This window comes from Enhydra lutris, unplaced genomic scaffold (assembly GCF_002288905.1).
Source record: "Enhydra lutris kenyoni isolate GAN:26980312 unplaced genomic scaffold, ASM228890v2 scaffoldscaffold2, whole genome shotgun sequence".
In the NCBI taxonomy this organism is placed as follows: Eukaryota; Metazoa; Chordata; class Mammalia; order Carnivora; family Mustelidae; genus Enhydra; species Enhydra lutris.
In genome coordinates, this window is record NW_019154086.1 from 15179331 (window position 1) to 15206713 (window position 27383).

Genomic DNA, 27383 nt, shown 5'->3' on the forward strand with positions numbered 1-27383 from the left:
AATTTATTTCATTTAAAATATAATTTAGTCTGAATGAACAGATGGTTACCAGATGGTGGGCAAGGGGATGGGTGAAATAGGTGATGGGGATTAAGGAGTGCACTTCTTATGATGAACACTGGGTGTTGTATGTAGCGAATCACTAAATGGTATGCCTGAAACTAATATTACACTGTATTAACTAACTGGAAATTTTTTTTTAATTTTTAATTTTTATTTTTTTAAAGATTTGATTTATTCATTTGAGACAGAGAGCGCACAGAAGGACAGTGAGAGGGAGAAGCAGACTCTCTGGCTGAGCAGAAAACCTGATGTGGGGCTCAATCCCAGCACCCTGAGATCATGACCTGAGCCAAAGGCAGACGCTTCACCAGCTGAACCACCCAGGCATCCCATAACGAACTGGAATTTAAAGAAAACTTAAGAAAAATAAATGAACTGTTGTTTTCATTAGGAACTAGAGAAAAAGTAAAATAGAATAGAATTTAGTCTGAAAAATTCCATTAAAATCTGTTACTATTTTCTTTAATGCTTTACTCTATTTCTAATTACTTTTCCAAAATCTATCAAAACTAGTATCATTTATATGTCTTTGGGGTCTATGTTTAAATTAAAGTTAAACAAACTTTAATGACATCCTCAAAACTTATACCTAGGATTTTTATATATGCATATCACCCCCCACCATGCTCCAAAACTGTCTGAAAACCACCATATGCACCACAGCTGAACCAGCAAATGCTTTAAAGACTGAACAAATCATATGTATTCATATACATCTCAAAGGAACTTAGGGCTGGCAGCAAAAGCACTGTTATTCTCCCTCTCTTTCAACTGATATTTGATATTTACCTTGGTGTAACAAATGTCCCTACATCTCTAATAACCCTGAAGCTGGCACAGAGAGAAATATGATTGTGTTGATGTTATTAATGTACTATGAAATGTTGTTAGTAAATGAAAATATTGTCTTGTGAAACTACACAGGGGAATTAGCACACTAACTCGAGACATTATAGTACACGTAAAAGATAGAACTTACAAGGAAAAAATGATGCTAAATATTCAAATCTACACATTCAACAAGGGTCAAATTCCACTTACTATTTAAAAGTTTTAATTCCCAGGTGTTTGCACAGTTTAAGATAGGTTAAAAATACAGTTCAATTCGACCTTCTTGTAAATGCTTGAAAAAAAAAAATACATCTTTTAGAAAGAAAGGGGAAGAAGAAACAGTTTTGGTGTTCCTTTATTTCTTTGAGATATTTTTTTCCCAAAGGTAGTAACCACTTTTTCCCCGATGCCCATGTTTATTTGCAGAGTATTATCTCCAGAATAGTGATCACAAAAATCCTGGGAAACTGCCTACCCTGATTATGCTGTTTTTCAGGGGAAAACCTTATCTGCAATAGGTTGATATGAATTCTGTCTCTATTCCACCTTACTACTTCCAAATCATGTAAGAAACGCCGATATTTGGAAATAAATTATTTGTAAAAAGGAATTTTTAAAGAAGATTAAGAAGCATTATGGTTTCTTTTTTCAATTTGCACTGGATAATGGAAACTACAGAACAGACATGTTTTGTTTATAGTTTTGGAGTCTGGAAACCACACATTATAAAGGATTAAAATGAAAGAATGGGGAGGGAGGAGAAAGGCAACTTCACTGTGTGCTGCTGAAGAAAGTTGTTTTTTGTTTTAAGAGTCATTTGGCAGCTCAAACAACCAGAATATAAGCCAGCCACCTTGCTATTTCTTTCAAAAAGAACGTGACAACAAATACTGGGACTTCTAAGGCATCTGGCTCATAATAGAATGCTTAGACTAAATTGGCTTTACTTGCAGTTTCCTGAGCAAGAGGGAGATTTGCATAGGTCTTGCCATGAAGTAGGAAAGATGACGCAGACCCATACTCTTCTCATCCGCTCTGAATTCACTTATTCAGGCAAGCCAAAGCAATCATCCCTTTATTTATATAATGCCCCACTCTTTTCGAAGTGCTTTACACTTAAACATCTTATCTTGACAAACCTAGAGGTAGTTAGTGGGGGAATTAATTCTATGTTAAAAACATAGGCTTAAGTATAAGACTTACTGGGTTCCAGTCTAAGATGATAATATAGGAGGATCCTGACCTTACCTTGTCCCATGGACACACTGCATCTAGAGCTACACACAGGACAATTCCCTTTGAAGAAAAAAAAAATCTAATTGAACGATTCCTACACATCAGATAAATAAAAAAAAAACCCACTTTGAAATGTGTAAGAAAGACTGAGACACACTCTGACTGTAAACACTACCCCATCACAGCAACATACAATTGGGAGGAAACTACCAAGTTCCATTTTCTCCCTGAGGAGAGAAGCGTTTGGATCCAACATGGAGTGCTCTGCCTTTTAAGACTTCTGCCTGAAGGCCCCAAAACACCTAGCCCCAAAAGCCAATGAGACTTGTGTCCACAAGACCTACAACACTATAGCAAACAAAGAAACAGCTCTTAAGGGGCTTGTGAGGACTTGTTGTGAGTCCCCTGGGCTCAGTGAAGAGGTAGCAAGCAAAAAATGCCTATATCCCAGTCTTCCCCTGAAATAGAGCAATTTACATATCTTAAAAGCTACAGCCTGAGAGTCAGGCTTCTAATTTAACACACATCTAAGGGTCAACTGCAATTCTTTCTGGAGACTGAGGAGGCTAGCAGTTGTCATCTTCACCATCTTCACATTCTCTCTCTGCCCTGCTCCAGGTACCAGTGTCTCCTGAAAAGGAACTTGTGCCCCCGTCTGGTACCCAGGTTTTGTAGCTGCTACCCAGAAGATGCACAGCTTGATTGCCTGGCTCTGGTGGCCAGTAGGACCCGAGTTCTTGAGTTTGAATTCCTGGAAGACTATAATAAACAAAAACAAAAACAAAAAACACTTCTTAATCAGCTATCCCTGCAGGGCTCAGTGCAAAATGAGCAGAGAGAAATGCCAATCTCCCATTCTTTCCCTGAAAGAGGTCTATTTGCATACTTTATAACTGCTCCCTGAGGGTTAGGTGCCTAATACAACATGCATCTCCCCAGAGAACAGAGAAGCCAATAGACATGATCTTAGCATTTTCCCTGTAGCCTGCTCGAAACCACCAATATCATCCTGGAAGGAGTTTATATACATATCCTGCACCCCAGTTTTTGCAGCTGCCACCCAAGGAACACACCTCTTGATATCCTGGCTATGCAGGCAAGTGGAGCTTGAATTCACGAGTTTCGAAGGACCTTAGCAAGCAAAGAAATGCTTCCTAATTGGCTATCCCTCTAGGGTTCAGCATTTAAGAAGCCAATAGAAGGGGTGTCTGAGTGGCTCAGTTGGTTAAACATCTGCCTTCGGTTCATGTGAGTATCCCAGGGTCCTGGGATGGAGCTCCGTATGGGGCTGTGGGGAGCCTGCTTCTCTTTCTTCCTCCATAGTTCCCCCTTCTTGTGCTCTCTCTCACTTTCTCTCTCAAATAAATAAATAAAGTCTAAAAAAAAAAGAAGAAGAAGAAGAAGAAGCCAACAGAAATGCTTTTTCTTAGTCTTTCTTTGAAAGAGGTTTATTTGCATACTTCAAAAGCTTCTGCCTGAGAATCTTGTTTCCAATCAGCTTGCATCTAGTTGGTGACTGAAATTCTCCCCTTTGTGACACCAACAGGTCTTGGCACACACTCAACTACTGTAAGCCAAATCACAAAGGTTTTAGAGAAAACCAAGAGCTAGAGCCAGGCTGAATAATACTGTTTGTCTCCTATACAAGACAATTCCATTAATAATACAGTTTGTGTCCTATACAAGACAATTCCATCAAGAATGGTAGTTTTTATGTAATGCACAGAAACCAACACAGTGAGGTAAAGTGAAGAAAATAGAGAAATATGTTCCAAACAAAAGAATAAGATAAAACTCCAGAAACAGACCTCAATGAAATGGAGATAAGTGATTTACTTGATAAAGAGTTCAAAGTAATGAGTTTGCTCACCAGTATAAGAAGAACAATGCACAAGCAAAGTGAGAATTTCAATAAAGATAAAATATTTAAAGAGTATCAAACAAATCATAGAACTGAAGAATACAATAACTAACTGGAAAATCCAGTAGATGATTTCAATAGCAGACTAGACCAAGCAGAAGAAAAGATCAGCAAACTCAAAGATATGACTTGATCTAATCAGAAGAACAAATAGAAAAGAAAAAACAATAAAAAAGAGAGAAAGCAGCTTAAGAGACATGTGGGATACCATCAAACAGATCAATATTCACATTCTAGAGGTCCCAGAAGGAGAAAAGAAAGAGAAAGGGACAGAAAACTTTAAAAACATCTTTTTAAAAAAAAATTTTTTAAATTTTTATTTGAATATAGACAACACACAGTGTTACATTAGTCTCAGGAGTACAACATAATTATTGCACAACTCTATACCTTATTGTTCTCCGCAAGTGTAGCTACCATCTGACACCATACAACCTAATATAATATCATTGACTATATTCCCTGTGCTATACCTTTTAATTCCCATGACTTATTCACTGCCTGTATCTCCCACTCTAATTCACCAATTATGTCCATTCCCCTAACCCCCTTCCCTCTGGCAACCATCAATTTTTTCTCTGTATTGGAAGTATGATTCTTTTTGTTTCCTTTTTCATTTGTTTTATTTCTTAGATTCCACATACAAGTGATATCATAAGTTTTAGAAAGCTGAAAGAAATAATGGGTAGGACACCTGGGTGGCTCAGTCAGTTAAACACCCAACTCTTGATTTTGTCTCAGGTCCTGAACTCAGGGTCATGAGACTGAACTCCAGATTGCCCCAGGTCAGGCTCCTGGCTCAACAGGGAGTCTCCTTGAGATTCCCATTCTCCCTCTGCCCCTCCCCCCAATTCACGCTTTTGTGTGTGTACACTCTCTCTAGCTAAAATAAATAAATCTTAAAAAAAGAGAGAAATAATGGCTAAAAACTTCCCTAACTTGTAAGATCCAAATACCATAAATCCAAAAAGAACCACACCAAAATACATTATAATTAAATTGTCAAAGTTACAAACAAAGAGATAATGTTAAAAGAAGCAAAATGAAAAACAACTTGTTCTATATAGGAGAAATTCCATAAGACTATCAGTAGATTTTTCTAGAGTAACTTTTCAGTCCAGGAGAGACTGGGATAATATATTCAAAATGCTAAAAGAAAAAGAAAAAAAGCCAACCAAGAATACTCTGCCCAGCAAATTTGTCCTTCATCATTGAAGGAGAGATACAGAGTTTTTCAGACAAGCAAAAGCTGAAGAAATTCACCCCTACTAGACCAGTCTTACAAGAAGTGTTAAAAGGAACCCTTCGATCTGAAACAAAAGGATGATAATGGGAAAACATGGAAGGATAAATTTCACCAATAAGGACAAATAGTTAAATAAAGAATAGTCTAATTTTTAATGGTGGTGGATAAATCACAGAAACCAAGTATGAACTGAAAGACAAAAATATTAAAAATAACTACCATAAGTTTTTAATGGATATAAGTTAATGATGTAAATTGTGGCATCAAAAACACAACATGTGGGGGGAGTAGGAAAGTAAAAGTATCAAGTTTTAGTGTGCATTTAAATTTAAGTTGTTATCAGCTTAAAGCAGACTATTGTAAATATAAGATGCTTTATATAAGTCTTATGGTAACAACAAAGTAAAAACCTATAATAGATACACAAAAATGAAGATAGCAATTAAAGTATACCACTAGAGAAAATAATTAAATCACAAAGGAAGAGAGCAAGAGAAGAAGAAAGAAACAAAAGAATTCTAAAACAGCCAGAAAACAATTAACAAAATAGTAAATCTATGCCTGGGGTGCCTGGGTAGCTCAGTCATTAAGTGGTTCCACTCAGGTCATGATCCCAGGAGCCTGGGATCACATCCTGCCTCAGGCTCCTGCTCAGCGGAGAGCCTCCTTCTCCCTCTCCCACTCCCCCTGCTTGTGTTTCCTCTCTTGCTGTGTCTCTCTCTGTCAAATAAATAAATAAAATCTTTAAAAAAATAGTAACTCTATGCCTGTCAATAATTACCTTAAATGTCAGTGGACTAAATTTTCCAATGAAAAGACATAGAGTGGCTGAATGGGTAAACACAAGGCCCAGCTATATACCATCCACAAGACACTCACTGAAGCGTTAGGGACACACCCAGACTGAATGTGAATGGAGGGGGAAATAGTAAGTTCCACATGAACACAAACCCAAAGAAAACAGGGGCAGCTTAATTTATATAAGATTGAGACAGCAATAAGAGACAAAGAAGGTTATGATACAATGATAAGGAGAAACCAACAAGAGGATATAAAATTTGTAAATATTTATGCACTCAACATAGGAGCATCTAAATACATAAAGTAAATATTAACAGACCCAAAGAAAGAAAAGAGCGATATGATAACAGCAGGGGACTTTAATATCCCTTTCAACATTGGATATATCATCCAAGCAGAAAATCCATAAGGAAACATTGGACTTAAACTAGACGTTTGACCAGATGGACCTCACAGACATTTAGAGAATGTTCTGTCCAACAGCAGTCGAACACACATTCTTCTCGAGCACACATGAAACATTCTCTAAGATAGACCAGGTGTTAGACCACCAAAAAAGTCATAAGATATAAAAAGATAAAAATCATACCAGTGTCTTTTCTGATCACGATGGTATGAAACTAGAAATCAATGGCAAGGTGAAAACTAAAATTCACAAATATGTCAAGATTTAAGGTGGCAAAGTATCTCATTGGCTTAGGCAGCTGAGGTGCATAGTGTCGACAATTGCATGATCCTTGACAGCAAGAGCTGTGGGGCGCCCTGACTGGCTGGAATGGCTGTTGGGCTTCTCAGAGGAAAGGGAACAGGCATGGTGGCAGGGGTGGCCAGAGCCGGCTGTGTTGCTGGCTACAGGTGCCTGCATCATGACAGGGGCCAACTGCTGGTGCACACACACTGGCAAAAGTCCTGGCCAGCAGCAGGGGCTGGGGCCAACTGTGGGTGCATACGTTGCTGCAGGACATGGGCGGTCAGCGGATACCCAGGTGGCTGCAGAGGCTCGTTGCAGGCCCAGGCACTTTGGAGGGTCTGGTAAGCAGAGTCAGTGCCAGCAGCAGCAGGTGGGCCCTCCAGGGGCTATTTGCAAGTGCCGCCAGCAGTGTAGGTCCGTGACGGGGTCAGGACTGGCTTCAGGCACACACAGCGGTGGGGGTTTGGCTGTCAGTGTGCACTCACATGGCCACAGAGGCTAGCCAGAGGTGCACACACACTAAAGGCCAGTTACAGAAACTGGAACAAGCTGTGTGCACATGCAGGTCTTCACAGGGACTACTTGCTGGTACACGGAGGTGCAGGCCAGTGACAGGAGTCAGGGCCAGGTCCTTTGTGTAACTCCAAATGGTTACTCATCTGGTCAGTCATTCTGCTCTCTTTGTGCCTGCAATGAGAACCCTTTCTGGCTAGAGTGTTGCTTCTTGGCACTGAGTAGCGCAGACCTGGGGGACTGAATAATGCAGGCAAAATGAAGCCGCTCTTCCTACCCCTTTTGTGTGGTTATTCTCAGGTTATTTTGCTCTGCTATTTTGCTGAAACTTCTTAGGTGGACTCTTGAGATCTCCCAAAGCTATTTTCATTCTTGGACAGCTGTCTAATTGTTCTTTGTGGGAAGATGGATGCCAGCATCTTCTGCCCTGCCATCTTGGTGACATCACACCCCTGAGCTATCTGAAACTCCATTATAATAACTTTACAAGCACACAATCTGCCTTAAAACCTTGTGTCCTTTCTCCACAGTTCCTAGACCATGCTACCCCCAAGCACAGGATAAAGGAAGAATTCATTAGAACAACAATAATGACAACAAAATAATTTTATAGAAAAGTGTTCAAAAAATAAAAGGATTATTATATCGAAAAAATTAGTTAACAAACCCACACTGAAAAGGCTTTCTTTCCTCTCTCACTAGGTAATATTGATATTTCTGGAGTTATTGGTTTCATTGGTATTGGGCAAGATTATATTATTGAAAGATAATAATCACTAGTATAATCTTCTTCTAGATTTTAAGGGTAATAAAGGCAAATTATATTTTGCCACATAAAAGTTTTTTCTTTCTTTAACCTAAAATAATTTTAGTTGTACTTAAAGGTTTAGAAGACTGTGTTTAGAAACTTAACAAAGAAAAATATACATAAAAACACACACATGTAATTTTTGGTTAAACTTTGTAATAGTATGTTGCTTTAATACTGTGGAGGGAGGTATTTTTATATTTTTTGATTTTGCCAAAAATCTTTCCCTTACCTGTCTAGATGGAAAAAAAGATATTTGCAAAACTATGACTATCTGCAGTGGGAACACTTCTCCTCCCCAATTATTATATCTCATCGCCAAATAGGATGACTGTGTCGGTAATGATTGCTTTGAATGAATTTATTTAATTCATTAACAACAGACTTGGACAAGAGCAGATTTATTAAAGCAATATCAATACCATAGTTCTATAATGTAATTTTTTTAGTTATGGGCAGAGACACTCAGTAAACACGTGATTTGTTCCATTTCTTTAATTCCAAATTAAAACAACCATAGTTTATGCCGCATACCTAAGCCATAAGTTCAACTACCATTGTGGGATTGTTTTTATGCCTTCAGGCAGACTTACGGTGCAATCTAGCCCCACTCTAGAAGGCAGTGCTGTGAGATAATTATAACACCTACTTTATAGGTTAGTGTGAGGAAGAAATTGAGAAAGCCTGGGATGCTATGGCATGGTGTGACATAATAGAACACATAGCAGATGAATCATGAACCATCTCTCTAATATCTACTGAGCTTTTATTGTCACTGTGAAATTGGGAGATCAAAGAAATATAAGACAGTTTCTCCTCTTACGATTTTCCTCCCTGAGAGAGACAAGTCATACCACTTTCACACAACTGGAAAAAGTTAACAGTGGAAAATTTAGTAAACATGAATCTTTTGTTTCCTAGAAAGCTCCATTTTTTCTTCCACTTTAAACATACAATGGAAAAAAAATAAACATATAATGGGATTCTGTCACATGTACAGATTTTGGGTTCAAGAAATTAGAGTGTAAAGGGGGAGGATAGTCCAGATGAGGGGACTAAAATGAGCAAAAACCATGTGGCAGAAAGCAGCACAGATTTTTAGAGAAATATGAAGAAACAAGTGCAATTGGAGTGGAGTTCCTGGTGAGTGGGAAATAAGTTTGTTTGTGGGGTATGCGGTGAGGAGTCAGAAAACCCTAAAACTCAACCAAGGCAAATGGCCATGATTCAGTGATCTATAGGGAGTCCGTCCCCCATTCCCTTAACTTTCAGGGCAACAGGCACTAGCTAATAAATTATGGTCTGGTGAAAATCTTCATGAAATGATTTTGTGGTGTATGGTGCACTTTGGGCTGTTATGCTCATCGTGAAGCGACCCGACTCTGATTTATGCCACTTTAAAGTAGAAAACCCTGAATTTAGCAACAAACGCCCTGTGGATAACAAACCTCAGGGAAGCCAGCTATGGACAAGGGGCCTCCATCTCCCTGGAGGTGAGCAGAGCAAGAAGCAGCCTTCCAGTTCTCAGGATTGCTTTCCAAAATTGTGATGTCATCAGAGGGAAAACAGCATGGATGGACTCCTGACATACCCAGCCTATTTTCTCAGCAAGAAGATAAAGTAAATGGCACCACACAATATTAGCACGCAAAATCTCTAATCTCTATACCCCTAACATGGCTAAAATCCCATATTAAGATTCTCATTGCCTGTCATTCAAAATACTCCACAAACTCCCTAACTGATCTGAATATCTGCCTCTAACCCTTTCTCCACATTACAGCCAGAGCTATACAGTTATATTCAAAATATATTTTTATGCACCCCCCCCCAAAAAAAAACACCTGTCTATGTCACCTCCTTTCTACTGCTTTATTTAGCTAAGAAAATTGATAGGAGGCAACATTCAACTCAAAAACCTATGATCTGACAAGTCTATTTACAGAAAAAAATTACTTGAGAGTAAAACTGTCTTAGAAAATCAAGGACTTCTATATCTCGCCCACAACTATCATGCATATCACTCCAGACCAAACTTAAATCATAGAAACCAGTGCACAAAACTTAAATGCCACACCTGCTCACTTGGTGCTAACAGAGACAACTCTGTTAACACCTGGCATGTGAACCTGAAGATACCCAGTCACCTTGGAAGGGAGCTCCAGTGGTTGTCAAAAGGCAGCTCAAGGGCTGCTTTCTATGGAGAGGTTTGGATACGATGTTTGGAGACCTTGCCAGATACCTGTGCCCACTGTTCTGCACATAGATCTGTGACACTCAAAAGTAGGGGGAGACAAGAGATGGCAAAATAGCTATGGAATTCCTAAGCTTCCAGGAAAGAAAGAGCTGAAGACCCCACCCTTTCCTTCTTAAGATTTCAAAGACATTAAAATAGTTTGATGAACTGCATCAAAAATGAAGTCACCTTGTTGCAAAGAATTAAAAAAAAAAAATCATTGTGGAACTCCAAAAGCTACCAGGAGAGAAATTCATTTTAAGGAAGAGAAGGATTTTAATCAAGAGAAATAAATGGGATATTTGGTTCTTAAAACTGGAGGTCATTATTAGGAATTCCCTGGGATGGATCCTGTCTGGGCCATGGGCCTAGTGCAGGGGTAAGTGTGGGTGAACGTTAAGACCTGTGTTAAGCAAATGGTGGTAGACTCAGGAACCCCATGTGGCTGTGCAGTGGGATGCCCATAGATATATACCACTGGAGGAGAGAAAGCCCTTTCCTCGCCAACACTCTGAGAAACTGCTGTTAAAGTTATCACCACATGCCCTACAGTTACGAAGGGCTGAGCACAAATCCTGGGACTGGTTTGGGGGCTGGCTTGTGCATTCACTGCACAGCCGCTGCAGCTGACATATTCTGCAAAACATCTCTGTGTCCCTGGGGGCCATGATGGGAAATTGATGAGCTATTGAATAAAGAAAAGGAGGCATAAACAGGGTATATCTCCACAGTAATTTAATTTGATTATTAAATAGATGGGCCAAATAAACTATCCCCTAAACCGATGAAGGTCTATTTTTTTAGAAATATACACTAACCACCCACAAATGCCAGGGCATTAAAGAACTAAGAAGACAACCTCTGTTGGCAAAACACTATTGATTAGGAATACAAGCTCCCTGATACTAATCTTCCTTTCCAGCCTCTGCTCCTGCTGTAAGCCCCATCTCCTCTCTGTGTACTCAACCTAATTCTGACTACTCTACCATGAGTTTACCATGAGCCTTCCTTTGGGTTCCCTCAGAAACAGATTGTGAGACAAAATCTGAGTGCAAGTGGTTCACTGAGAGGAGAGGGTAGTGGTATGAGGAGAGGCAAGACAGAGAAGACAGCCAATACAACACATTTTATCAAGTCAGGAGTCACTCTGTGTGACTGGAACTTAATCCTGCTGGGAACAATCCGAAAGCCAAAATAGAATAGGTTCCTCAGAATTTTCCAAGGTTGCATCTGTGGAGGCCAAGAAAAACAAGGCTGTACCAACCTTGAATCTAGCCCTAACATCGCCCTCCCCTCCATAAAACTGAAGGAGGCTGAGGAGGAAGAAAATGGAAACAAAGTTAAACCTAAATCTCACTAACAAGAACGCATGTTAGGAGAAATGTGATATTCCACCAGGAAACTCCCAATTGTCGTCATGTTAGTGCCTCATCAGAGGGAGAAATGGCCTTGACTTGATAATAACCAGAGCTCTAATATCCTGACAGTCTTCTTTACCCTGATAGCCCTCTGAACATCCCCTTTGTCCTCACCTACTGCAGAGCCAGCAGTCGTGGCCCAATTATCTACTGCCGAGTCCACCCCAACTCCGCCTTTAAAAACTCTGACTGTAATCCGGTTCAGGGTCCAAGTCCCTACTCCACTGTGTCGGGTATACTTGAGCCCAAGTTTAAGCTTGTCAAATAAACCCTCGTGTGATTGCATCAGTGTTGGCTCCTTGGTGGTCTCTCGGACATGAAAACTTGGGCATAACAGCTTCATGGAGGTATTAAACCTTTAACTCTTCTGGACTTTTGTACATGGACAGCTCTGCACCACACAAGAAAACCTCAGGCAAAGAGATGGAAATCTATTGCTAATAGAATGCCTCCTTTCTATGCCTAGGCCACAAAAGTAATAGTTATAAGGTTTTTTCATAAATTTTATTTATTTATTTGAAAGAGAGAGCAAGAGAGGAGTGGGGGAGTAGGGAGGGCAGCAGGAGAGAGATAAGCAGACTCCCCGCTAAGCAGGAGCCCAATGAGGGGCTCCATCCCAGGAACCAGGGATCATGACCTGAGCCAAAGACAGACACGTAATCTACTGAGCCACACAAGCACCACCAAATTTTTTTCAGTGTTGATACCTTTCCTTTTTCAGTGAGTGTCATCACCCATCTGTTACTATATTGTAGCAGAAAAAAAATATGTTTTTAGAGATTAATTTGGAAATAATAAACTTAGTTTACTGGTAGTTTTTGGTAATTCTTCTTTAGTACATGTAGTCATAATTTTGACTTTGTAATACAGTTGTATCTTCTACTAGTCATACTGTTTTTAGAGGAAAAAAACCCAGTTAGTATTTCTTAGCACATTGGAGAAAGACACTTTAAGATGCCAACTTTTCTTTTATATCACGTCTGGCAGTAATTTGCATTTGAACTACATATATGCTTACTGACAAATTAAAAATTAATATATTATATTTCACTAACTTCCACACAATGTTAACAATAATAATAACTGCAATAGCAACTAACATTTATGAGCTCTTGCCACATGCCAGACATCATTCTAAATTCTTTCCAAGAATTAAACCATTTAATTCTTACGATAGCCTTATTTTATTTTGCAGATGAGAAAATAGAAGTACTGCTTAGTGAAGTCACTTTCCCAGAGCCACTTAGGTAGCACATGCTATTCTGAGACTTGGGGCTGGGCATTCCAGTTGCAAAATCTGGACTCTTAGACTAAATTGTATCTTTTTCTTTCCTTTCCAATCCCTTTCCTAATTTTGACAAATTGGGAATACCAGTGGCCATGGAGATAACAATGACCAAATCTGCCCATATGATTCTCAGGAATAATTAAGGGATAGTTATACCTATCAGGCACATTTAATAGCAAGATGGAACGTGGCTCTATCAGAACTTATCAGACTAGAGAAATGGATGTAGAGATTTATGAAGCCAAAAAAAAAAAAAATCTCTAAAATGCCCTGAGTACATAAAGTATTGTTATTATTTTCCTTACAATAAGCAGTCCTGATTACACAGATCTAAAGTACATCTGGAAAAGCAAGGGTAATAAAGTAGGAGGGTCAGCTGGCATACATAATTATTGGTATTTATCTATCTTAGTAGACCATAGGTTATTATTACTCCAATTTTAGGTTCTTTGGTTATCGGTGATCACCTATCCATCCATATTCATACTGCTTAAGGGCATTTCTAGTATAAAATACATATTTTAGTATAAAGTATTTAGTATAAAATACAGCACTGGCTGTGTGTCAGAGACTGTGTGAGGTATTGGGAATTTTCAGGCTTTTCACAGAAATGAGAGGAAACCGATATGGACTATAATTATTAAATATTTAAATGAGGGTGCTGTGAGAGGGTATACCAGAGTCCTCATGCATCTGAGGGGATCAGAAAAGCTTCCTTGAGAAAATTCCTTCTGTGGAGAAGTCCCTGGGCGAGGCTGTATGCCACGCAAGAACAAATCAGAAACAGATTTGGCACAAAGCATATGTTCTTACCTCAGTTTACACAACGTTGCTTTATTGGATTTTACAAATCTTTAGACAAATGTAAAATTAAAATGTTAAAAATGGGTTTTATTATTTTTATCTTACATCTATTTCATGATGGTTTCTTCTAAAGGAAAATGTGTATCTTTGAGTAGACACAGGTCCCCCTAAAATCACTATCCCCCATATCACTACCAGAACAGAAATGAATTTCTCTGTTGTTGCAGAAACCACTATAGCTCTGATATGGCAAAGAGGGTGGGGTTTGTTTATTTTTAAAAGGGTAATTGCACACTTACTCAATCATGTACTTGGTAAATTATCCAAAGTAATTAATCATGGAAAGAAAGATTAGAGAATTGATTAAGCAGAGTTTGTAATAATGCTAAAGAAAACACATCAAATATACGTAATGCAGTAAGACAGAAGAGGCCAGAGGTTTCCTATTTATAGTTTGTTTTTAGAGACTGCATTTTCAGATCATAATGCTGGATTTCTGTACATGGAAAATACCGTGGTTTCAGTTTGCTCTTTAAGAATTTAATAAAACAGTGCTTTACTAAAAGATAAAGATAACATTTATTCCTAACACCCAATCATTAAACAAAGGATATTTTGGTAATAATGGATTCAAAACATATGAAGTCAATTATTTAGTTAGTAGATCAATCTTAGCATCTTGATATAAATTGTTAATATAATTATTGCCTTATGTCCCAGTTGAAAAACCAACATAAAATAAATTAAACCTCTGTTCTACTCTCAGTTTGGACATCTGATAAAATTTTTTTCTCTAAAAGTATTAGAATACTGTCCCACATTTTATAAAAAAGTAACGTAGAAAAATAATGACATCATGTTTCTAGACTATGGAGGCAATAAGGGCAATGGGGAGCTAGAGCTATGAGAATTGGAAAAAAAAAAAAACAAGACATTGTTTTTTTGAACTTGGCTGCTTCTACCTAGGGATACTTTGAATAATGGCCAAACTATATGTGACCCTTACTGTAGGCAATTACATTGTTAATGCAGTTTCTTTTCTTGCTGTTAATGTAATAACTGTTTTTTAGACAGCATCCTACAGAGTGAGGCTCGAAAATTTAAAAATAATAAAAGAAACACAATGGCTTTAGATTCTTAGATGTGTGATTATATTCATGACAAGTTTCTTACATCAACTTTCTCTGAACTAGATGCTATTGTTTAGGTGAATGCAGAAATATAGATGTAAATAAGGGATTGCACAAACAGAGCACACCATCCAGCTCTAGACTCTTCACAAGTTCTCTTCCTCCCATGTTGCCAAAACAGAGGACTCTTGCTTCTCGGACATCCCAGGATGTCCCACTGAACAACACAGACCAAATAATTCAGAATTTTTTGAATATTATAATTCACCAGTTAACCAGTATAATATGATCCTTAATTTTATAATTAACTTTAGAGCATTTTATCTTAGAGATATTTATTTTGAATAAATGCTTGTAAAGCACCTACAATTCAAAATTATAGTTGCTGGGATAAATCCTAAAAATGATAAGCAGTTCTTGGGGCGCCTGGGTGGCTCAGTGGGTTAAGGCCGCTGCCTTCGGCTCAGGTCATGATCCCAGGGTCCTGGGATCAAGCCCCGCATCGGGCTCTCTGCTCAGCAGGGAGCCTGCTTCCTCCTCTCTCTCTGCCTGCCTTTCTGCCTACTTGTGATCTCTTTCTGTCAAATAAATAAATAAAATCTTTAAAAAAAAATAAAAATGATAAGCAGTTCTTGCAGTTAAGGGGTTTGTAGTTTGGAAAACAAAAAGAGCATTTAAAATGGTGCATCCAAAGGATCAAATTAGTAGGAAAATAGTGGTCACTAAGGAAAGAAATAGTCGAAGAATACTCTTGGAGATTTTACTTCTGTTGGATCCTGAAAAAGGATGCAGTTGAGAGAGGTGGTGAGAGTTGAGGGCAGTCCTTTCCATAAAATGAGCAGGCAAGTTTAAGTTTGCATTCCAACTACTGAGTAAGTTAGTTTTGAATGGAAGGATTCTTTCAAAGGAAAAAAGAAAAATAAAGTTGGAGAAGTAAACTATGTTGTAAAAGATCTCTTTCCTTGCCAATGAGTTCCTTATTACAGGAGAAAAATGACATTTGGAGGTCTTGACAAGTCAAAAACTTTTCAAGGATTACTGTAATTATTAATAAATTAACCTGGAAAAAGACTTATGCTCTTCTACATGTAAAATGCCAAAGTGACTCCTGATCTGGAAGGCGAAGATAAGGTTTTCATTCCTGCATTTCATTCAGTAACTGGTAATTTGTGTTTTCATGTTCCTATCACCAAAAATCATAATATCTGAATGAATGTTGAAACCACAATAGCCTTCAATTTAGAATATATATATTTAGGCCTTGCACTTCTGTGGGCCTTGGTTTCCTTATCTGTAAGAACCTACTCTCTAAAACCCTGTCACAATATTCTCTTAAATTTCTAACATGTGGTTGGTTATCGAAGGGTGTTGAAAGTGTTGAGGGACACAGTCTATTAACAAAAGTTTGGGGCTGTCTAAAAAGCTTAATGTGACAATTTTTTAAGAACCTGAACTGGATTTTCACCAATTGCCATGTTTGCTATGACAAACACCATGTTCTGTAGGCAGCTCATTTCTATGGATGGAGCACCCTGAGCTGTTCCTTCTAAAAGGGGGAGGGTTGGGGCACCGAGGTGACCCAGTCAGTTAAGCCTATGCCTTCAGCCCAGGTCATGATCCTAGGGTCCTGTGATCAAGCCCCATACTGGGCTCTCTGCTCAGTGGGGAGCCTGCTTTTCCCTCTCCCTCTGCCTGCCACTCCCCTTACTTGTGTGTTCTCTGTCAAATAAATAAATAAAATCTTTAAAATAAATAAATAAATAAATAAAATAAATAGAAGGGCAGGGTTATAGAAAGGCCAGGTCTTAGCAAAGCCTGACACTATCTGCTGACTGAAAAGTAGAGAGAGATCTTTCCACAAGCTTCAGGAATCCTGATTTCTTTGCTTTCTGAAATTTATTTGATTCCAATATTTTTAGTTCCTCAGAGAAAACAGGAACATCCTACTACCCACCACTGTATACTATGTCTTCTCACTGTTATCACATGGTAAATTTATGGTTTTCACATGTTCCAAGGATACAGGAAAGGAGCAAGTATTAATTGAAAATCTACTATGTGCCTTTCACTAGAACTGTGAATACATGATTGTGGTTAATCCTACTAACAAACCTGCCAGATTTCATTTATTATTTTTTTAAGATTTATTTATTTGTTCATTTCAGACAGAGAGAGACAGAGAGAGGAAGAGCATGCATGAGTGCAGGGAGGGGCAGAGGGCAAGAAATCCTCCAGCAGACTCCCTGCTGAACCCAGAGCCAGAGACACAGCTCAATCCCAGGATGCTGAGATCATGACCTGAGCCAAAATCTAGAGTCGGACGCTTAACAGACTGAACCACCCAGGTGCCCCCCCTGCCAAATTTCATTTAATCTTACTATCAAATCCTACCAACGAACATTAAGCAATGATGCAGTAATTGTAGCAAGGTAGCTTGGAGTAAGGCTGTGAAAGTTCTAGTAGATTACTAGAAAGATTTGGGACTTCATACTGCTGACCAGAATATCTCAGTGCCTCATGCCTGGACTATGTGCATCAGAAACACCAGTGAAACATTTTAAAATAAAAATTCTCAAACATGACCTTACCCCACCACATATGCTCACACGCACACACAAGTCAAACTTGCCTCATCTACATGGAGATGCTGAGATTCACCATTTTAAAATAAGCCCTGCTGATGGGGTGCCTAGGTGACTCAGTGGATTAAGCCTCTGCCTTCGGGTCAGGTCATGATCTCAGGGTCCTTGGATTGAGCCCCTCATCGGACTCTCTGCTCAGCAGGGAGCCTGCTTCCCCCTCTCTCTGCCTGCTGCTCTGCCTACTTGTGATCCCTCTCTCTCTATTCAATAAATCAATTAAGTCTTAAAAAAATAAATAAATAAAAGCCCTGCTGATGACTCTGATATAGGTGGGTGATGGATCAGGTTTTGAGAACCAGCACTATACACACAATAATCTAATAAAGGATATTTGTGTGGGGAATTGACATAATGAGATTTAAATATTTCTATAAGCATATATTGTATAATGTCACCAAACTTTCATGTAGAAAATATTTAAAATATAAACATAAATAAGATGTTATAACTGTTTATGACCAAGTACATATATAAATAAAAGAATGCATAAGAAGACATTCAGCCTGAGAACAAAGCAATTACAGTAATTTTGAAAAGTTTACCAATGCATTTAGGTAATTTTTAACAATGGAAAAGTGTATCATATAATAAAAATACAAGTTTCTTCATCTAAAATACAATTTATTTAGTGGAAAACAGGATAAAAAAGGATCCACTTACTAATGTGCCTGTTTTATTTTTCATTTCATATATGATAAGTTGCTAACAATATATCATTTTTGAAGGAGGCAAGGTATCCAGTTCCCAATTCAACTTATCACAAACCGGGGTCATACTGTAATGAACTATCTCATATATTTAGGTAGATTAAAAGGTGCCTGGGTTTTATCACCTCAGATCTGTATTATGCAATTCATGTAATAAATAAGATAATTTTATTTTACCTCATTTCTTAATGGAAAAAAAAATGAATTGCTGGGCAACATACCTTTGTGAAATATATAATTTAAATATACATTTATAAGTAACAAAACTAATCCCCAAAAGTCAAACATTTTACATAACTGCAGAGCTTCAAATGATGAAAGAAATCTTAGCTATCTGATCTTATCAGCTCAATTTTCAGATAAGGAAATAGGGGATGAAAATTGAAATGATTTGCCTAACATCACACAACTGTTTAGAGGCAAAACTAGAACTGGGATTAAGATGTTACAACTCTCAATACATTGGTTTTTACACAGTAAAATGCTAGGAATAGAAGACAATTTGTGTGTGTGTGTGTGTGTGTGTGTGTGTGAGAGAGAGAGAGAGAGAGAGAGAGAGAAAAGAAAAAAGAAAATAGGGAAGAAAAATAGAAAACTTGGTAAACACACCATATACATAAAAAGTACATAAACAATATTGGACATGGAATTTGCCCTGTGTATTACCATGGCATATCCATTATAATGCATTAAAATAATCTCCTGAGTCTATTCTTCTCCAATTCCTCTAGAAATAATTCTAAGTCCCTCTTTCAGGCAAATACATCTATTATCCAGGTGTACTCTCCTATCTAGTTATGCTGCCTCCCATCCTACTACTTGTCCTATTTCAATTTATCCTCAGTTTCTCTGTACCCTCAGATAATTTTTCATCCATAAAAAAACGTGTACTAAAAATCCTACGTTATAATTGTGGGTGTACTGATTCCTTCCTATAATTTGAGCAGTGTTTATTTTGTGCATGTGTTATTGGTGCCTACATATTCAGAACTGCTCTATCTTTCTGATTAATTTTATCCCTATGAGGTAATCTTCTAGTTAGATAAGTCTCTAAATTTAAGCTTTGCCTTCATCTCTATTTTGTCTGATATTGATGATCCTAACTCAGTTTTCTTTGTTTAGTATTTGTCTCACATTATCTTCCTTTTTTTCTTTCTTTTCTTTTCACTTTCCTGTCTCATAGGATTTTGTATAATTTGGAATTAGTACACACTGCCTTTCTTAAAATTCAAAAATCCAGCCTGACAAATTTTCCTTCAACTGATTTAACCTATTTATAGTTATTATAACTACAGATATATTTGTATTTTTTCTATTACCTCATATTGTGTTTTCTAGGCAATGAACTCTCTTTGCTTCCTTTTTCTCTTCCTTTTTCTTTCTTTGAAGACTATTAGTTTATTTTTTGCTCTCTTTTTCCTCTCCTCTTTTTCTGTTAAAACCTGGCTTCCAGGGACGCCTGGATGGCTCAGTTGGTTAAGCAGCTGCCTTCGGCTCAGGTCATGATCCCAGCGTCCTGGGATCGAGTCCCACATCGGGCTCCTTGCTCATCAGGGAGCCTGCTTCTCCCTCTGCCTCTGCCTGCCATTCTGTCTGCCTGTGCTCGCTCTCTCTCCCTCTCTCTCTCTGACAAATAAATAAATAAAATCTTTAAAAAAAAAAAAAAAAAAAACCTGGCTTCCAAGGCACTACCAATACCAGCCAGCAGCTGAGAGGCCAATGGCAATGTGGCCTTCAGGCGTACTTTGAGCCATTCTCCCTCTCACTTTATTTCCTAGGACATGCTAAGATCTTCCCTACCTTTCCGAATTTGCATATACTCTTCCTACTGTTTGTGGAGCTCTACTTGAGATTCTTTGCAGAGCTGACTTTCTCACTCTTTAAACCTTAGTTGAATTCTAAGCTTCTTAGCTAAGTAAGCGTCCATGTGGACCACAGGGAAGTAGGATTCCTCTCTACCTCCCTCAGCAATTTTTTCTCTGAGAGCTCTATATTTATTAATTTCATAGACCTTTTATCAGTATATGTTTATATTTACTTATTTGGTTTTTTTCACCATCTATCATTTTTATCCTACTCTGCCATCTTAGCTCACCAACTATTAAATATAAGTTCTTTGAAGGCAGCTACCTTTCTACTAGGTACCCAGTACCTACAAAGTCACTTCTTCACACCAAGTGTTAAATGAACATTTCTTGAATAAACAAAGGATTTGTAAAGCTAGTCACACCTATATTTTCAAATATTTGAGTGTCTATCATATACTCATTTATTTGAATATTTGGACTCCTCAACATCCCTTGATCAATTATTACCAGATTGCAAAGTCTTTGAAAAAATACATAAAGGCATCTAATAAGAGTATTTGTGAGTATCTATTGCAAAATAAAATTCAAGGTATACTATAGTGCTAATTTTGGTACTTACCATACATAGATTTACTAATTACAAAAAGATCAAGGAAAGATTATGGGGTTTTGGTGACACTACTATTGTATTAAGCATTTTAATCACCTAGAGACTCCATACATGATCAAACGGAATAGAGTAAAATGAACACTATGGTAGCAGTCAGTGAAATTGGATTCTAACCCCAGCTCTGTCAAGATCCAAGTGACTTCAAAACCACTTCTCTAGGCCTCAGTTCATTTACTATATGAAAGATGATGTGAGAGTAACTTACATAATACAAAACAAATTATTTACATATGCTTAAAGCATTATTACTATTAACAATAATGTACAGAATATTGGGAAGAAACTGATCTGTCTCAAATATTTGTACTTCACTTTTAATGTGAATTGATAATTTAGGAAAGAGAAAATAGTGAGTCTTTTAAAAGTCTGACTTGAACAGAATGTCAAAGTTGTTTAGAAACTCCTTTATCAATTATTAAATAGCATCATAAATACTTCATATCTAAAATGTTAAACTCTTCCTCAAAAAATCTTTATACTGAAAGCCATAGAACTATGTTAAATATATATTAGCAGCCAAATCTATACACACACAATCATACTGTTGCCTTTCAGGGCAGTAGAAGACATTTTGCAGAATTAGTGGAGTTATTTATTTCTAAATAACAAAAAAAAATGAGTCATATCTCAGACTGCCATGAACACTCTGTTCTTTTCTTCTAAACAAAAACAATGAATTGAGTTCAAAATTGTTGATGAAAAATAAGTATTGGGTGGGCAAGTCAAAGCCTGCAAAGCTATCTCACTCAAAATTGTTGTAGCCTTTAACTACCAAGCACTTTACCAATTTACAATAACACAGTGATTGCTTATCTACAAATCTTAACTTTATGATTACCACTGCACAGGAAATCTACCAATTCAGAGTTTGTATATGAAAATGAAACCAATGTTTGACTCCTAATTTCAGACCATAGAAGGAATGAAATCACACAGTAAGTAGTGTTTGAATTGTTTTCCTATTAAATAATGGCAACTGTTACAGCATTTAGATTTAGAGCAGAGATTTGGGGACTTAATTACCTCACGAGCTAGAGTTATGGACTAGGTTATGCTGTAATAACAAATTAACCCCCAAACTTCAGTGGCCTAATGCAATATTGGTCACTCAGGTCTCTACACATGGTCCCACATGCTTATTGGGAGACCCAGGACATGTTGAAATCCACCATCGGGAGTGCTGTAGGTTATTGTGGAAGCTGAAGGGAAATGCTGGAAGGTCATTCACTGAGCTTAAGTGCTCTGGCTCAGAATTGATGTGTCTTATACAAATAGTACATTAGTTAGAACTAGTCCCATTACCCCCAACTAACTTCAAATGGCCTGTGAAATGTGAAAAAGCACATGGATGTATGATTAGCAGGAAATGATTCTACCAGGCAAACCTATATTTGAGCACCAGCTATGCCCAAGTGAGATAACTTTCAACAAATTGCATAACCCCTTTTAAAGTTCCAACATTGTCATGGATGACTAGAATGCATACTTTTTTTTTTAAGTTAAATGAGACAATTTACACAGTCTGTTTATCTTTGTACATAGTATTTGATAGCATTTTGGGGAGACAGACACGTAATGTGTTTTTCACTAAAATGTTAAAAATAGATAATAATGGATATATTACATATTTTTCTACTTTTTAAAAAGAGATGGTAAAGAAAGGAATTATTTTCTGCTTTCATGTAGGTGGCCCATCAGCCATAATGGGTTTTAAATTATGTGAGAGCCTGGTAACTTTAATAAAGCAACTTTAGTAAAGACCATTCTCTTCTATGTCGTTCTCTCAGAAATCAGCATCGTACTTAACATAATGACTTTTCAGCAAATGTCTCTTGAACTTAAAGCTTTGTATCTTATGACATGACTGAGAAATGTCAGTGATTTTGTAAAGTATAGCAGGCACTAATACACATAGCTATAGTATCTATAAAACTGTATTAGAAAAATAATTAGCATCTTTGACCTCTTTTCTGCTGAGCCCAGAGACCAATGGTACTTTTTCCTTTATTAAAGTTACTAGACTCTCACATAGTTCAAAACCCACATTGACTCTTGGGTCACCTGAATGACAACAAAAAAATAGTTCTTGGTTTACCACCTCTTTACATATTATCTCCTTGCCTCCCCTGAGATATCCTGCTTTTAAATTTTGACTTCATCACAGCAAGAAAGAGACAAGGACCACAATTTAATGTTTTATGTATCCTTTTTACATAGATTACATGAGAGACAAAAAGTGTATTTCAGTATTGCTTTGCAGATTAATGGCAAAAATATAACTTATTGATCTCAATGAACTGTCAATCACCGTGGTAGGAAGGAAACAATTTAAGTCAAAATTCTTAATTAGCTTTTATTTACTTATAATATAAATAATTGGATAATGCCCTGTAAATACTGCAGTTATTTCTTAAGTATGACTTCTGATATAGGCATAATGCATTTTTATATGTATTCTAGCAAAAATATTAGCATTTCTCTATACATTCAAATCATATCTCTTTGCAATATGCTATGTTTCATCAATATGACAAACATGCCATTGTATGCTTCTCTTAAATATGTATGTATATGTATATATAATTTTTCAAAGTTATATGTGTATATGTACACATACATACATATAACTAAAAAAGTAAACCTTTTATGAATGTGTATTTCTATATAATGAAAGATTCTAGGGTAATGTTGAGTGCTATATCTTAACTGCCTGGAGATAAATGCATATTGAAATTGCATTTGAAATAGATTTAAAAACAAGGGCTAACCCTTATTTTTTTAATGCTAAAAGCCTTATATTTTTTATGACAAATACAGATAAAACATTTTACCCTATAATAGTTCTCATAACTCTAATTATCCTGGTTTTGTCTGCTATAGAATACAGGAGCAACAATAATCTCATTCAAGTATTACCCAGTCAAATGCCATAAACTAAAAATAAATCTTATGAGAAAGGGAAAAAAATTAAGGTCAATAGGTTATGGATGATTTGAATAAGTTCTTCTCTCCATTTGAGATACACACTAACTTCTGAGCTCATTTCTCACTAATTATAAGGCTGACTGGCAGAGATGGTTGTCTTTTGTGAATAAATGAAAATTCTTTAAATCTACCAGTAACATTAAATCATAGTCTGATTAAGACATATAATTTAATCACTCTTAAACTTCTTTCATTAATTCTAAGCCTGTAGTCATTATCTAGTAAACCACATTGCAGAATTAAAAAAAAAAAAGATTCTTTGAATGATGACTCAAAGTATGATTCCAATAGCATTTCTCTAATCACTCACCATTATTGAAACGAAGTTGATTTAATTGAACCTGTAAGAGATTGCATTTTCTAATCATACCTCATCTATAGATGCTTATTATTCAAAGGAAGCCATATGTATTTCCAAGTACCCTTAATTAAAATAATGCATATAATCTTAGATATCATTTTCCCTTGCTATTATTCTAAAGTGAATATGTTTTTCCATCATTTTTAATGTATTTCTTATTCTCTGCACTACATAATCAATATTTTGTTTTTAGCACTGAGCAAAAAAGAATTGAAAATAATTCATTACTACCTATAATAGTAATCACTTGACTAATATCTTCATATATTAGAGGTAAACATCAAAATTCCATATCAGAGTGGAATATTGTGTAGGCACATAAATTCATAGAAACATCAAGAATAATTCTGAGCTGTATTCATTCTTGAACAACAAAAATAACAAAATCATGGGATAATTTTCCCCGATTAACTCCATATTAATCAAGTCTTTCTTTTAGAGAATACAACTATACAAAGAACACAAATATACTTTATTTATTTTAAAGATTTTATTTATTTATTTGACAGACAGAGATCACAAGTAGGTAGGGGAAGCAGGCTCCCCACGGAGCAGAGAGCCCAATGCAGGGCTCGATCCCAGGACCCTGAGATCATGACCTGAGCTGAAGGCAGAGGCTTAACCCACTGAGCCACCCAGGTGCCCCTGAAAAAAAAAAATACTTTAAAAGAATGGTGAAAAAAAAAAAGAATGGTGAAAATACAGAAGAATATATGTTTATATTTCACTATTTTATGTATGTATGTATGTATGTGTGCATATACATATATATGTATTTGCATATACATCATATATATTACACATATATAATAGAAACAATTTAATTATCTCATTGAAATATTTATAGAGTAAATGATATTTGCCACACACTTATGCTAGGGACTTCATTATCTTAGAAATAAGTAGAAATAATGTCACTGGTAGTTCATGATCACCAAACCTTGACCATCCTACTTCATTCCTCCTCACTTTTACCTACTTTGTAATACAAATATTTAGAAGGAAATATCTTCACTATCTAACACCTAGCCTTGAAGTATATCTACCATGAATTCATGTTTTACTGCTTCACTGTTATTTAACATAAGCAGAGGGTATCAACCTGAAGATAAACCTTCTCTCTATTTTCTAGATTCCTTTCCCTCCTGCTTTGCCAGTGATTTCTATCACTTATTCACCTCTGCCTGGACCTTCAATATCTCTTCCTATTGGATCTTTTCTATCCCTACTGGAACATGTTCAGGTCTCTCCCAACTTAAAGAAAAAAAAAAAGTATACAATAATTTATTAGCCCTTTCCCTATCCCCGAGTAAGCCAAAATTCTTGAAAGAGCTGCTATACTCATAGCCTTGATTTCTGCTCTTCACCCTCATTTCTTTCCTCACTGCAACCTCACTGTTAACGCCATTTTGGTTAAGGTCACTATTATAGATTCTACTTTGATAAATCCCGTGGCCCTTTTTGGAGCTTTTGGTACAAAATACTGCTTTGTAATGAATTTTTCTTGGCTTCTGTGGCTGCCAGCTTTGGACTTGACTTCTACCTCTTAGGGGCTCTTCTTCAATTCTCCCCCACCAAGGTCTTCTTTTCACATCTTTCAACGTTAATATTCTCTAGACAATCTATTAATTTCCCTCACTACCATAGTTTCTAATCATATGCAAAGAAAATAATTGCCAAGTCTAATATCTCCAGATTAAAGCCTTTTCTTAAGGTTCACATGAGTATATACAACTGCCAAGTGGACAGATCCACTGTAGACTTCACAGGCACTTTAAACAATATGTCAAAAAAAAAAAAAATCATTCCACTGTCTGTGTATGTTTTATATAAGGAATATCTCCATTTGCTAAAGTTCTCATATCACCTAACTAGAAGACCTTATAATGACTCCACCTCCAGCTCTGAAATATTTGAAAAATACCATTTATGAATATAGTTTATTGCATGTAAAGGGCATAAAATACAAAGTTATTTGTGTTAATACCACTAAACACATACATATAATATATTCACTTCTGGGAACAACTTGCAATGATGGCAGAATAATCATTAGCTAAAAATATTCAGCAATTGAACTCTATTGATGGGTAAAATATCATTCTGAGGAAAATTATTGGCAGTACTAACCATGTTCAAGGAGTTTCAGAGTATGGAAAAAAGAAAGAGGTTGTTCCTTGTAGGACCAGTAATGATCTTGATAGAAGCCACCTTGGATGAAGAGAGTCACCCCTAGAACCCAAGTTTCTGTCAATGCCGTACTCAAAGAGTGTATAAAAGCTCCAAATAAACCATTTGAAAGTAGAACAGTTGCTACCTTGGAGAAAATGTGCATTTTGGGGGATGGGGAAAGAGGCAAGGTACATTAATAGTTTTCCTCAGACATCTGCTCATATTAAATATGTCTGTTTCTGTTCTTTAACTTCAGTCATATATTCTTTCTCTTCCTTTTTTTTTTTTTTTTTTTTAATTCTCTGGTCAGAATAAAGCTGAAAGAATAGTAAACCTGTTTTAGAGAGGCATAAACTTACTGTCTCTTTCTTTTTGGTTGTGGTCCTAAACAGCCTTAGAGGAGAAAATACACTAAAGAAGAACTGTAAAGAATTTTAATCAGAGTTTTTAATCAATACATACCAAATCCATGTGTCTTTTTATTTTTTCATATCTCACTTCATGTTACCACACAGTTAGTTGTTAAAGCAAAAACCTAGAAATAACTTTTGACTCTCCATTTTCTGTCATTCTTACAGTAAAGCAGAGACATTGGCCTGTTTTGTTTTGTTATCTCCCCAGAACCTCAAAAAGTGGGTGATATAAGTAGACATGAAATAAATATTTTTGAATCAGTCCAATTAATTAATATTTTTTGAATCTGACCATATCTCTTAGTTTTCTTCTGGTATTACTCTAATTCAAGCTATGATCATCATTCATCTGAACCATACTATCTACTATTAAACTGGTCTCCCTGGACTCATTCTTGCCACTTGCCAATCCATGATTCATACTGCAGGAGAATGACCTTTTCAAAACACAAGTTTAATATCATTTCCTCATTGCTTAAAATTCTTCAGGACTTTCTTCTGTTCTTGGGATAATGTCTAAACTTATTAATGTGCCTTCTCTAGCATTATCTCTTATACTCTGTTTTTATCTTGCTCTCTACTGCTAGATGTTTATTATAATTTTTAATTTATTGCATATCTTTTTTTTAAAGATTTTAT

The 27383-nt window shown here is 36.6% G+C and overlaps 1 protein-coding gene across 2 annotated transcripts in view; it reads right to left on the reverse strand.

The window, feature by feature from the left end:
* LOC111148153 (N-acetylated alpha-linked acidic dipeptidase like 2) overlaps positions 1-27383 on the reverse strand; it is a 1315835-nt gene that overhangs the window by 58574 nt on the left and 1229878 nt on the right. The gene's annotated exons all lie outside the window — the stretch shown is intronic.